This window comes from Artibeus jamaicensis, unplaced genomic scaffold (assembly GCF_021234435.1).
Source record: "Artibeus jamaicensis isolate MK-2021 breed Jamaican fruit bat unplaced genomic scaffold, CSHL_Jam_final contig_1998, whole genome shotgun sequence".
In the NCBI taxonomy this organism is placed as follows: domain Eukaryota; kingdom Metazoa; phylum Chordata; class Mammalia; order Chiroptera; family Phyllostomidae; genus Artibeus; species Artibeus jamaicensis.
In genome coordinates, this window is record NW_026521407.1 from 19,190,748 (window position 1) to 19,204,200 (window position 13,453).

A 13,453-nucleotide genomic window follows, 5' to 3' on the forward strand; every position below is an offset into this window, starting at 1 on the left:
CGGTCTGTTCTCAATACCAAACAGTCATTAATCACTGGACAGCACATTGGGACGTTTGGGCCACTCCTGTCAACAGCAGGTCAGCTGTGGGGCCCAGCAGAGGGACAGCACTCGGTAGATAACAAATCCGAAGCTTTCCTATAACTCCCAATTCCCAGAGTGACTGCTTCTATTCTTACATTACAGGTAAGTATGAGAATAGTCATGAAATTGTTGTGGATCTGAGCAACATCAGATCCATCAAACAATGTAAAAGTTCTGTCTTTTCCCAGAAATATAACATAGTATCCAAGTTATTACTGTTTGTTTCACAGCTTTGGAGAATAAATAAAATGAGGAGTGTGCGCACCTGCTTGTCCTTCCCGGGATGGGGAATTGGGTGAAAGCAAAATACTAGTGATTTGGGGAGCAGAGGGAAGAGATTAAAAATAAATAGAAGCACTTTATCGTTTCCACCAAAGGCTAGGGTGATATGTTGGCTTTTTAAAATGCCATGAGGATAATAATAACAACTATTAATAGTAACAATTATGTAAAAGCATTTGGTAATTGTGATTCTATCAGGAGGTTGAGCATTCTTGGTCACCATTGTGCCATCTTGTGGTCACAAGGGAACACAAGTTTTTTTTTTTCCCCCTGTAAAGTAAATCATTACGTTTTAATTTCCTCTCCACTTCTATGGGATGTTATTTGGGAATCACATTGCCAATAAGGCCTCTGAATGCAATGTAACCGGCACTACTCGAGTCAGACAGTTGCTCGCACTGCAAAGCAGCAAGTGCCATTGGTCTAAGTAGGGGCTTCACGAAGCAGACTTTTCCTTTGCTACCTCCATGTGTAATACGTATTTAGAAGGTGAAATCGGAGTTCACTTGGGTGGCCATTCTCTGCCTACAAATATGGACATGGTGGTCTGGATCCTGTCCATTGAGATCTAATAAATAATCCACCGATCTACTTATAGCAAGAGAAAACAGCCAGAGTTTAGGTATCAATGACCGTATTCGAATAATGACATTAATGCATGTATAGAAACAGCTCAATGAACATGATTTTATAATGAGCAGAGATTTGCTTGGTCAATATGTGCAGGACAATCTCAGAATTTCTATGCGTTTTGAAGAGTCACGACACTTGTTTAAAGGACTTTTCTGTTTTCCAAATTCCACTTATGTCAGCATCCAGATGTGAAGAACAGAGAAAGATAGGATTGGCCACCTGCCCGCAGGGTTCCTTCTGCTCGGGACTAAATAGTATATTTGGTAACAAATTCAGGAATGTTAATGGCCACTGTCTTATATTACCAGGGCTTGTTTGATCAAGGGTATAGTCTTAACCAAGGATGGAGATCTTAAGGGAGAAAAATGGAGTTCCAACAATTCCCTCATAGGGAGGGTGTGGAGAAGGAGAGAATTTAATAAATTCTCACAGAGGGGCTGCCATGCTACAGTTGGTTTGGAGTCTCTTCAGCTGTTTCTTGGTCTCTTGTTTCTATGTCTTTGTATCTGACAATTTCTCTGTCTCCTTCAGTCTCTTTCTATTACTTATTCTCATTTTCTGTATAACAGTTCCTCTGTCTTTCTCTTTGGGTCTCTCTCCATTAGACTCTCCAATTTGATTTAGATGGAAATCTAAGCAGCCCACTGGTGTAGGCACAGACCCTAGGTCTGGGGGTGTCTAGTGGTACACCTTGGGCAACCACTCAAACTTCTACACCTGTTTGCTTATCTGTTAAATGGGGGTAAAAGTGCTTATCTCATAAGGTTGAGAGAAGTATTATGTCATAATACCATTTGTTCTGTGCAAGCTTCAAGTCACAATTCAAGGGCGCATTGCAAGTGAGAGTTCCTAAGATAATACTTAGCACAGAGTCAATGGCCAATACGTGGTACCCATCTTCATTTTTATTGTCTTAAAAAGGTATTCGTTCTTAATATTTATCATAAGATGTTCTCATAAGATGTTCCAATATGGTCTCACCGAGAGGAATCATGTCACTATAAGTTAGAGATGAAGCTCATAAAATTTCAAACAGAAAAATCTCCCATGTACCTCTTCTAACCACTTTATCGACACAATGCTAAGAATCAGAAACCATTTGCCTATCATCAAGTTGTTAAAAAGCAGAACCCACACTCGAATCCGTGTCTACCTACCCCTTGTCATCTTTACCTAGAGTTTGTTGCAATGAACGGTAAATCTCATTCTAAGCCATGGCTTTATTTTTCTGACTCATCCTTTCTTCCTTCATTCCCTGGCTGTTTGTCGGCCAAGACTAGAATTAATACATTCAGTGAAACAAGAATTTCAATTGCGGTACCTGATTTTTCTAAAATCTATTAACTCATGCATTCATATATTGAGCATTTACTCTGTGTGTGTTCCATCATAGGCACTCCATAGGCAATAAGGAACTAAATTTTTTAAAAGATAATCTTGCTCTCTTGGACTTAAAGTGTAGGAGGAGAGGGAGAAAGCAAGGAGACAAACACAAAATTTAATGACAGACACAGCTAAGTTCCTCGAAAAGGGAGGAAAGGGGTGTAGGGGTGCCGTTTTGGACAGGGTGGCCAGGGAAGGCCTTTCCCTGGAGGGAACATCTGCCCAGGATGTTAGAACAGAATAAATATCCTGAAGCTACACCAGAGTAAGTAAACCACGTGGCTACCTGGGGCAGAGAGTTCTAAGCCAGTGCAAAGACCCTGATACAGGGAGGACTTTGAGGGTCTAGGGAAGTAGCAAAAATTAAGAGTTCTGTGTTGGCCAAGGTGTCTCTCAGATGTTTACTGAATAATCAAGTGGGGGGGGGGAGTAGGAAGTTGTATCTGTGAGTTTGGAATTGCAGAGAAGTCGGACCTGAGGACAGGTTTGCAAGTCCCATGTACCTATCTGCCTTTACCGGTGCAGGTTTGCACGAAATCTGCCAGGAGCAGAATGCAGCATAAAAACAGGTGCCAGAGCCAGGGGCCCTGCCGCGTGGTGAGGCTGAAGCATAAGAAACTCATCACAGGAGGACAAGAAGGAGCAAGCTGTCTGCAAGGTATAAGATAAGACAGGGAAGAGCGGCTACTTAACAGCCAAGTGAAGGAAGTGATCCAAGAAGTCACTGACCTTCAAGTGTGCCTTAGAGGCCCTGCGAGCTGGGTGAGAACAGAGTTGACTGTGGGACTCGCATGAAAGCCCTTGGAACAAACGCCTGGGGCGAACGATGACTTAAAGGACGCCGGAAGGAGAAGGAGAGGTGGGCAGTAGTGGCAACCTTTGGAAAGTTTCCACGGAAAGGCGAGAAGCTACAGGAAGTAATAATAGCCGGAGGGAGATACGGGGTCGAGGGATGCTTTCCTTTCATTTTATTTCTTTCTTTGTATTTTTCTTTCTCTTTTGTAAGTGGGAGGTAGTTTAGCATGCTTGTGAACAGATGGGAATGATCCCATAGAGAGGAAAAAATAGACGATGTAGGAGAGAGGGGGTAATTAAAGAAGTATAGTCCTGGAATAGCTGAGAAGGGATGTGGCATCTAGTGTACTGGGGAGCGGGGTGACATCGTAGCCGCAGGTACCGGAGGAGAAATAGTACGAGCAGGTAGAGACTTGGAGGCGGATTTCATGTTGAGGCCCCCGGGGGAGGGGCTGAGGTTGCAGATGTAGTTCTCTCCGCTTTTGTTTTTCCATCGTAATGAGGAGAAGCGAGGATCGAGCTAAGAGTAAAGGGTATCAGGTTTCAGTGGAGGTAGGAGAGGTCCCAACACTCATCTCAGTGACCAGGAGTGTGAATGGACTTGGGAAATATAACCAGGCTGGTAGGGGTCCCCAAAGTCCCCTCCGAAGTCTGTGATCACATGTTCGAAGCAACATCAGCTGCCAGCGTGGCTTGTGTTTTTCTTCCTCTAGGACGTTTGTCATGAAGTTTAATTCGCAAGAATGTATCAGTTTCAAAAAAAAAATCCAGCTTTTCAAATCAACGTTTTCTTGGTGTGAGTGGCACCTGCACTCGTGTATCCACTAAAAGAGAGAACTAAATTTATCTACCATTGAAACATCAATCGAGAAGATCTAGAAGCAAAGGGCTAGGTCACCATGTTTGGCTTAAGAAGAACACCTATCACAAAAGTATACCACAGAGCAAAAACAAAACCAAACGTCTGACTCTGCACCATGCCGGCTCTCCGCCTCTCTCTCGCTGGTTATATATTGCAGCAGCTGAAGGCAAACGCATCCAACGTGTCAGCGTATCCTTGCCCATGGGTCAAGCTTTTTTTTTTCTTTTTTTAAACTATCCTCCTAAGGCATAGTGGGAAGGGCTAAGTGCCGAGTTCCATGACCTAGAGAAACAGTTTGTTTTCAGCTGAAATTGTTCTGGAACAGTGGGTCCGTGCTGGAGCTGAAGAGCAATCAACTGAGAAACGAAATTCTCAATCAAACATTCGCTGGCCCTCGTGAAAGTTTGCATTACGTTTTTCCTCTTCATGGATGTGATTCCCCCCACCCACACACATGCATGTGCAATGTCGGGCAAAATGGGTTTTTAGTCAACGCCAGCCCGACCTCTGTCTCCGCACTCTCGGCTGCGGCTGGTCTCCTCCGCAGCCGCTGCTCTGAGCAGACGGAGCTGATTGAATTTGGCGCTGCCTTGGTTTGGGGCATGTTCTTTGGTATCCTTTTAAAACAAAGTTTTTTAAAATTTACTTTTTGTACTTTAAAAACACACTATCAGTGAGCATGTAGGTAATTTTAAAACCTAATGGGGCTATTTCATTAACCTATCAGAACATAAAAGCTGAACAAGTTCAATGTTCATTGAAAGTGTTATAGAGACAGAGTGATGGCTCAAGTCTGGTAACAGGTTTTTCAGCGAATAAATGAAACATTTGGAAAGCTGCGTGTGCTTGTACATTAGGGTATGCATTGCTATATTGGCTAATGAATAATGACGCAAACCAGCTCTAATTTAATGAGTATAGTGTGTGCTTCTAATTGTAGATTCGATAGTAATATTTGAATAGGAAATATGTTTATATTTAGTTTATGGTAAAGCTGCTATTCATCAGAGAACTACAGTAGATTGCTGATTTTTGTTGACTGATAAATAAGCAAGAGAGAGGCTGACAAAAACTTGTTGGTGTGCTTATTTGCATATCCTTACAAAGGGAACACTCTTGAAAGTATCAAATGCACTGTTTTCTTGTTTTCTGATTATTTACAAGGATAGCTGCCAGTATACTTAATTTTTCCAGGAGCCTAAATGAAGGAACTCTATATTCCTATAAGAACACTGTGTTGAAAAGACAGAACATCCTTGCTTTTAAATTCTTGTGCAATTCATTATTGGCTATGAAGAAAGTAGTGGTTTCTAGCTTAGCATTCCCTGTACAGAAAACTACAGTGATAGTGAGGATAATAATAGTAGTAATTAGCAACACCACCTTTACATGAGCCTTCAGAGATCATCAGATTAAAGTAACAGTCAAAAACAAACAGAAGAAATAACACGACAATGTCGCATTAAATGCCATAGTCTGAGACCAACCCGGGGCACGGAAGATGAAGGTCCTGACTCATCGAACTATAATTCTATTATAATCATTTAAATTGTATGACTCCCAGAGAACTTACATCTATGCAGAGGGTTTGAAATGGATTATATCACCTTTATTTCTAGTAGATCAGACTGTTGAGAGGTCCAATAAAATCAGGTAAAAGCTCTGCCATTTCAGTTCGGCCAAAGAGATCACAGGAAATAACTGGGTGGAACCTGGAGGAAGAGCTTGTTCAACTCTCTCTTCCATGCTTGTAAAATAAAAAACAGGTTAAAAGTAGAGAATGAATTCATCCATGGATTTTTGGTGAATATTTAACCTTAAAGATCACTAAAGTCCACTTTTAAATAAAAAGGTTTAATACTAAGTAGACAGGAGTTGGGGAAGTCCTATATTGTTTGAAGTCATTAATAGAACCATTTTCATTTTATTAGATTCTTAAACTAAAAATTCCTCTGAAATGAATGAGCTGGCTTTATTTCTTTTTTAAAGGCTTGGTGATTTTCTTCCTAGAACTTCTCATGAAATCCAATCATTTATTATTTTTAAAATCCCACCCATCTCTCTATTTGATGCCCCACCCTTTCATGTTTCCATTGAATTGACTCCAAGAGGCAGTTCTGAACATTTACCCACAGATTGCCCCATGGCATGAATGGCTGGGTGCTCTTTCTAAAAACACATTTGCTGTATGCCTCCTACTACAATCAGAGATGAGGAATAGCATTCACACCCTTTTTATTCAATTCAGTTTTATGTTCCATAGCATGACTCTGGGCCAGCGGTCGGTGAACGTTTTCCGAGAAGGGCCAGCAGATAGGACATGTGTTAGGTTTCGTGGGCCATGGACGGTCCCTTTCCCACCTGCTCAGCTGTGTCATGCAGCCCAGACATAGTAAGACACCATCTGCGAACAAGTGAGCGTGGCTCTCCTCTGGTGCAACTCATTGATTAACACAGAAATTTGAACTTTGTACAAGGATCCACTGTCACAAAATACTATTCTTCTTCGCCCGTCTTCTCTAGATCCTACCATTTAAAAATGGAGGACTGTTCTCAGCCCGTGAGGTGTGTAGATGGTCAGCCAGATTTGGCCTGAGCGCTGTAGTCTGCAGACCTAGCACCACGGGGAATGTGACGTCCTTGACTCAAAATATCCAAAAGGCCCAGGTTTCAGATGAAGGTTTTCTTTCCTATGGGTCTTGTATGACAAGGATATTCGCCTACGAAGCATCTATCTCTGTTCTGGGTCATTTCCTTCATGCAGATACTTTCCTATCACCAAGGCTTAGTCCTTTATTGGTTTTCCTGTACAAAAGGAGAGGGGATACATTTGGGAGCACTCATTTCAGAGCTGGCCGTCTCTGGTATCAGGGAAGTTTCTTCCCACAAAGAAGTCAGTGTTTTTAAGGATTGATTTTTGAACAAAAATCGCTCAGTGGTGCCATCTCTAATTGTCCCCCTTCTGCCCCCACCCGGGTTGTTGCCTGTTCTGTTTTAGTTCTGTTCTTCATCAGAACTTCTAATACAATCAATAGTATTCAAGAGGCCCCAAGAGCAGCTCCTCTAGATATCTAGTGATCTAGGTATTTGAGCTCCATGGCCAGGAAGCATGAAGAGGTTTTCCTTGAGGAAGCTGTGGGGAGGTTGGGGGAGGAAAAGAACAGGGCAGCATGGGTAGGGCACCGCCAAAGCAGCTCTGTGTGTCCCTCTAGTACTGGTGGGTTCTGCAGGCAAAGACACGGCCACCCCTGTGCATCCACGGCCAAGGGCAAAAGTGCAACTTCTCCCATCAGTGTGACAGCTGATGTCCTTGCTCTTCAACTGATGGAAAATTTCTAGAAGAGAAAGGAAACATAGAAAAAACGGAAAGGGGGACTGTTGGTCAGTTAAGGGATCTGAGCAAGGAAGAGAGAAGCTGTAAGGCCGTTATTTCCCTTTGTCGTGGCCCAACTGACCCCCCCCTCCTGAGAGCTCAATTGGCAACCAGCTTGGTTATTTAGGGAAGCCTCCATTGCTGGGTGAGGACAGAGAGGACTGAGCCATGTGCCTCATTCATCCTTCAGAGCATTTGGTGTCATTTTTACAGGAAAACAAATGCACAACCTCTTTTTTTCCCTCACTTCTTCCTGCGTTTTGTAGAAAGAAGGCAGAGCATGATGCTTGGTCACCTGATAAAAGGCAATGGTATCAGGGCCAGTTCTCTTTTATTTCTTTATTTCTTTTTTTTTGTAACTTTTAAGCCAGTGCATTAGCTTTTATCTGCTCATGATTTTTTCTGAAGCCAAGTCCTCAGGCAATTCAAGCCATCCCCCTTCGTAGTGAGTTTGGGACAAAGCAGTTATAATTCTAGAACCTGTCAGCTGGAATCAAACCATCACGAACCAATCGCACAAGGCTGTTCCCTTCGGCCCAAGAGTTGAGATTATTCTCCCATGCTGCCACTAACCTTTCAGGTCCCTTGGGAAGAAAGCCCACCGGCAAGTGCATCTCTCTGTGTAGAGGACCTTTCTAGCCAGAAGGTTGTTGAGACCATCTGCAGTGGGTGGAATGTGTTTTGGGGGGAGAAGGTTTCTAGACCAGAAGTGTTAATTATGAAGGTTGCATTGTTGTGGTTCCTTGCAAGGAAGAGAATCAAAGTGTAATCGCACTCGGTTATGTGTAAATTTATACTGTTTTTACTGGCTCTTAACCCTTTTCCTTCCAGGAATTGTTAAGTTCCTTTGCAGTCATATATCAGTCCTTGGTTGTTCTCACCAACGGTGACTGTTTGATGGTAAGGTCCCTGAGTCGGCCAACAGAATAGAAGTCGGGTCATGTAACGGACTCCCTGGAAATTACGTAAGAGAAATAAATACCCTGGTCTTTGCACAGAGAGGAAATTAGCAAATTCACTTTGAGCATGAACTCATAGACTCGCTCAAGCTGTCCTGTGAGAAAAAGTTTCCAGAGCCTGAGGGGGTCTTCAGTGCAGTTAGGGGAGAGACCTTTTGCAGGAGAGAGCTCCCATTCCTCGTGTTGCTGAAAATGGGCTGCAGGTCAGGCTGCCTTCCAATGCAGACTCGAGGAGGGTTCGGGTGACAGGCGATAGACAGAACATCTGTTGATGCCTAGGGTTCTTTCTTGTTTTCTATCTTTTTTTTCCCTTGGTTTTATATCATGGTCTTTAAGTCAACTCACAGAGGTTGATTTTTCCTTTGGAGAAATAATTTCAAAAATCATTTTATATGATTATTATTATAATCATTATTTGCCAACCGGACTGGTTCGCCTGCATGGTACGGCTCAGTTTATATTATCAATTTGTGCTTGGTGCTTTGGAGGCACGTTGCCGTTCAGCAGAGCCTGTGGAGCTAGACTCATGCAGTTCCCCAGTGGTTATGTCCAGAGGTGAACCAAACGCTAAATTATAACAGTGATATAATTCTGAGCACTGTGCCTGCATCATGGCTAAGTTTGGGTCCCAATCTTTTTTTTTTTTTTTGTAGGATTTGAAATATGGGCCATGGAGAGGTAAAGTGAAGCAAAGGGAGCAATGCGTGAGGAAAGAAGAACAGAGAGGGGAGTAATCAATTTTCTGTGCTAATTTACTTAGGGCTGGGCATAGATCCCTTTTGAGCCCAGGATTTAGAAGACAGGCATACATTTCCATTATACTGCCTATAGTAGACATGGCGGTGGTGACTAAGCCTTGTGCGAAATGATGCTTTGCCCAGTAGATGTTCAGAGAACTTATGCAAGGAAATACGGTAACATTTTTATCATCTTTTACTGTGAGGAAACTGCTTATGTTCTGTGTCCATAGCTAGTGTTTTACTGAAATATTGAAGCTGCCTAGCCTCAGAGCTTTATAGATTATTTTATTTTTGGAAACTACTGAGAGTGTTGCCTTTGAAGTTTTGAAGTTTTCACATTTTAATGCATAAGACATGTGCGTGCAATGGGTGAGTAGATGCTTTTTTTAATTGCAAATCTAATGTAAAATAGAACTGAACTCTAAACATCATAAAATCCAAATTACTGAGAAAGGGAATCTCAATGCTCAGTAAAGCTCTTTCTCCAGGGCTAATAGTTACAACTCAAAACTTAACCTTCCTCATCCTCTCGTGAGGTTTTCAGATATGTCACCACCGACTCGTTAGAAATAGCTCTGATGTGCATGTCTGCTTCAAATGTTCTTTCTGCCAACTGATTTATTAAATACACTTTTCCTTCACTTAATTCTCCACTAAGGAGGCACTACATTTTTTATATAAAAAGAATAGACGTTAGGAGCAACAGCTTTGCGACTTAACCTTTGTCCAAGTGAGAAAAATATCATTTTCCATAACATTTTTAAAAAGCACTATGGTGTGTACTAACATGCATGAATTTTAATGTTGGTACACAGGAAAGCTAGCTCTCCTGATGGATTTAACAGGTACAGTATGAGTTTACATGTATTTCAATGTACATGCAGGGAGATGGCAATCAGGTTACAAAATAGTATTGTTTGTAGTGTCTGTTCCTGCCTTGCTAAAATGTAGTGACTTAATTATGCAAGCCATGGAAAAGAATATATTTTGATATAAACACAAGTTGTGAATGGAGATTTTCTTTGCTAATAAGACCAGAAGCTGAAACGCGGTAACAGAATTTAAGTCTGTGTTACAAATTTAGTTTCTCTATTGCTAACTATAGAAATAATTTTCTCAAACACTTGTTTAGAGTGCTAATTCATTTGAATTTCTCTAACATTTAAGTGGACCGATGTAGCTAAAATCCAAATGCAGGAGAGAAAATATCTGGATTTGCTTCTGATTAATACATTAAAATATCTAAGTAAGCACCTATAAAATGAGTAATGACATAACTTAGGTTTTAATAATCATAATGCTATTAATGCTATTTGTTCTGTTATCATTCGCCATTGTTATTGGTGACAGTAGGTACAGCATTTTATTTTTGCATAATTGTCATACAAGTCTTATTTCTTTGTCACTTATACACAGGGCTTTGAATGTGACAAGATAAATGTATCAAAAGCCTGAAATTAAGTATCAATTAAGGGTATAAGCCTGCATAACACACCCCAGTCAATGAAGGAGGAAAAGATCCCATCAAATCCTTACATGCTGATCAAATTTATTTTTAAAACAGAAGAAACTCCCCCCAGAGAAGCATGGACATTGAGCCAAATGTTTGGAATTAGGAAACAGTGAAAGACTAAGCTTTACATACTACATTCAGGGTGGAGATGTTCTGGGGAATCGGTAAGTGCTGTGAAAAATATAGGTCCTCTTCCAGTGCTTCCTAGATTTCTCAGCATCTCTGTTGGAGCCGAGATGCTCCAGAAAGTTCGGTCCTGCAGGACTTGTAATCCGCAGGCTCAGAATTCTTATCAACAGCTTCTACTCACAGGGTGCTTTCTTGGAACATGATTTTTACATCTCTATTTCCTTATAAATGAAAATAGGGATTTGGTAAACCATCTAAGATTAAAAACAAACAAACAAACAAACAAACACAACAGAAATAATCCCATGTCAGGACTGCAGGCGAAGGAACAAATGAAGGAGAGTCTGGTGAATGCTCCTTGCACTCCTCTCTGTCTGAAGAATAAAGTGCCAACTCCCCAAGCGTGTCTTGGGGGCCTAAAATCTGGCTCAAAATTAACGCCTGATGCAAATAACCCTTTATTCATGCATTTATTCAGATGCTGGCCGTCCATTTACTTTCCCCCCTTTGTCTGAGGCCAACCTAGACTTCCAGGTACGGCTATGATATGTTCCGAAACTCCTCAGATACTTCCCTTCTCATTTATGTGGCATTTTCAGAGTGTAATTGCCGCACCCACACGAGATAAATGAAGTCTGCCAAAGCATGAAATGTAATTTACTAAATAATAACTCAGCTGCTGTGGAAGCGTGGGCCTCTTAAAGAGCAATCCCACTTACTGTTGTTAGTTTTAACAATATTTGATGAAAAATAAAGACTGCATTCATGGGCAGAGTAAGCACTTGATGATTTTTCAATAAAAGAGAGTGTGATTTTGTTGTATATATACATCTAAACAAAGGCACATTTGCAAACACAGGGGTACTTCACTTACCTTTTCATAACACAGCAAACACAAGGACTAAAGCATTTAAGTGCTCTGAGAAGCTAAAAGAGATGTCGTAAATCCATATCCTGAAGCTTTTTACCTAAAAAACCACTGAACAAAACAAGGTAACTCCAATTTTAGCACCTCCTCATTCTATTTCCAAAACATACATCCACTTAAAAAAACCCCAATTGCAGTTGCTTTTACTTTATATACATATTTTTAACAACCTCAGTTACATAATTTCTCAGCCCAGTGCAGATGAGAATCGGCAAATGAGACAGAGCTCTGTAACGGCCTGATTCAAGGCACATTGGCAGAAGCGAAAAATGAGCAGTGAGGGCTGTCACTGTTGGAGAAGGAAAAACAAGCAGAGAAAAGGCTTGAGTGAGTTTAGTGTAGGGTCATTTGATGTAGGGGATCCTGCTCTCATGGTACCCTGATAGGCCTGATCTGTTCCAGGTAAAATGAAACAGCTTATGTTTATTAAAATGAAACTGAGTCACTGTACAAAAGACATACATCCTAAAAAATATTATGACTTTCATTCATTTCTTTATTCAACCGACATTTAATAAGAGTGACTTTTTTTTAACTTGGCTCTACACAGGGCAATGAGGATATAAAGGAAAAAAGACATGGCAGTGGATTTTGAAAATGTGACTATGGGTGGGTAGACACAAATATAGAGAAAATTTACTTGCAATAGCATGAGAAGAACAAACTCTGCTCTTCTAGAAATACGTACCCAGCGCTTCAGAGGCAATCAGTGGGAGAGGTGGAGAATGCATACAATATATCGGGGAAAAGAATTTCCACCCAAACAAATTGCAGTTTAGAAAAGCCGTTACGTGATATGTTGCATTCCCAGGTATGCCAGACAAATAAGGCACAGTCACTATGTGTTACGGTGGTGACAAATGACACATAAGGCTTGTGGAACATTTGCTTTAGAGGAAACGGTGTCTGTGTAAGCAGTGCCATGTGTGACATTCTAAGAAGCAGCTTCGAATTTATACAAACGGTTACATGCACCATATATAGACAGATCTGGGGCAAACAGGCATTTTAGGACACAAACAGGATAGCCTTCTAATATGTTCTTAGCATCCTGAATATAACTGCCCATGGTAATATGTCATAATATTAAGTCTTTCATTCTAGAAGACTCCTCCACAAATTCAACTCCATTTCATTCCACTCCTCAGAAACTCTGGAATTTTTGTTTTGCATGGTCCATTTTATCACTTAATCACAGGCTGCCTTATATTGTCATTTGATTTCATGTGTGCATTGCTTGTCTACTGAACCGGAGATAGTGAATCGTTAGAGGGAAGCAATTGTTTCTCCTAGGGCTCTTATGGCTCCCATGTCATAAACTAGCATATAGCTAAATTACAAAGTAGCTGCTTAACAAATACATTTATTGACTTTAATATGAAGATTAAATCTTGTTAATGCCATAAGTGAAGTTGCCAAAACTGTTTTCTAATAGATGAGAATATATTCAGTACCTTAAAATACCATAGTAGGTGGCTTGTCCACACAGCAGCAGATTGCAGACTCATCCTGTCTACATTTCAAGTCAATCTGACACTTATTTATTAGGACTATTAATTATTGCTGTGCAGCTTAATAAGTGGTTCTTAATACCTAGTAGATGCAAAGGACAGGAGTTTTTCACCTCTCACCATTCTGAAATGGGTTGCGTGTATGGTTAATGGAAGTCTGAAGCTATACCTAATTGCTGGAAATCTTCATATAAGTACAGAGGAGAGATCTGTGTTTCCAGTGGGACAATCACCGTCTGCGTCACACAACCACACACAATC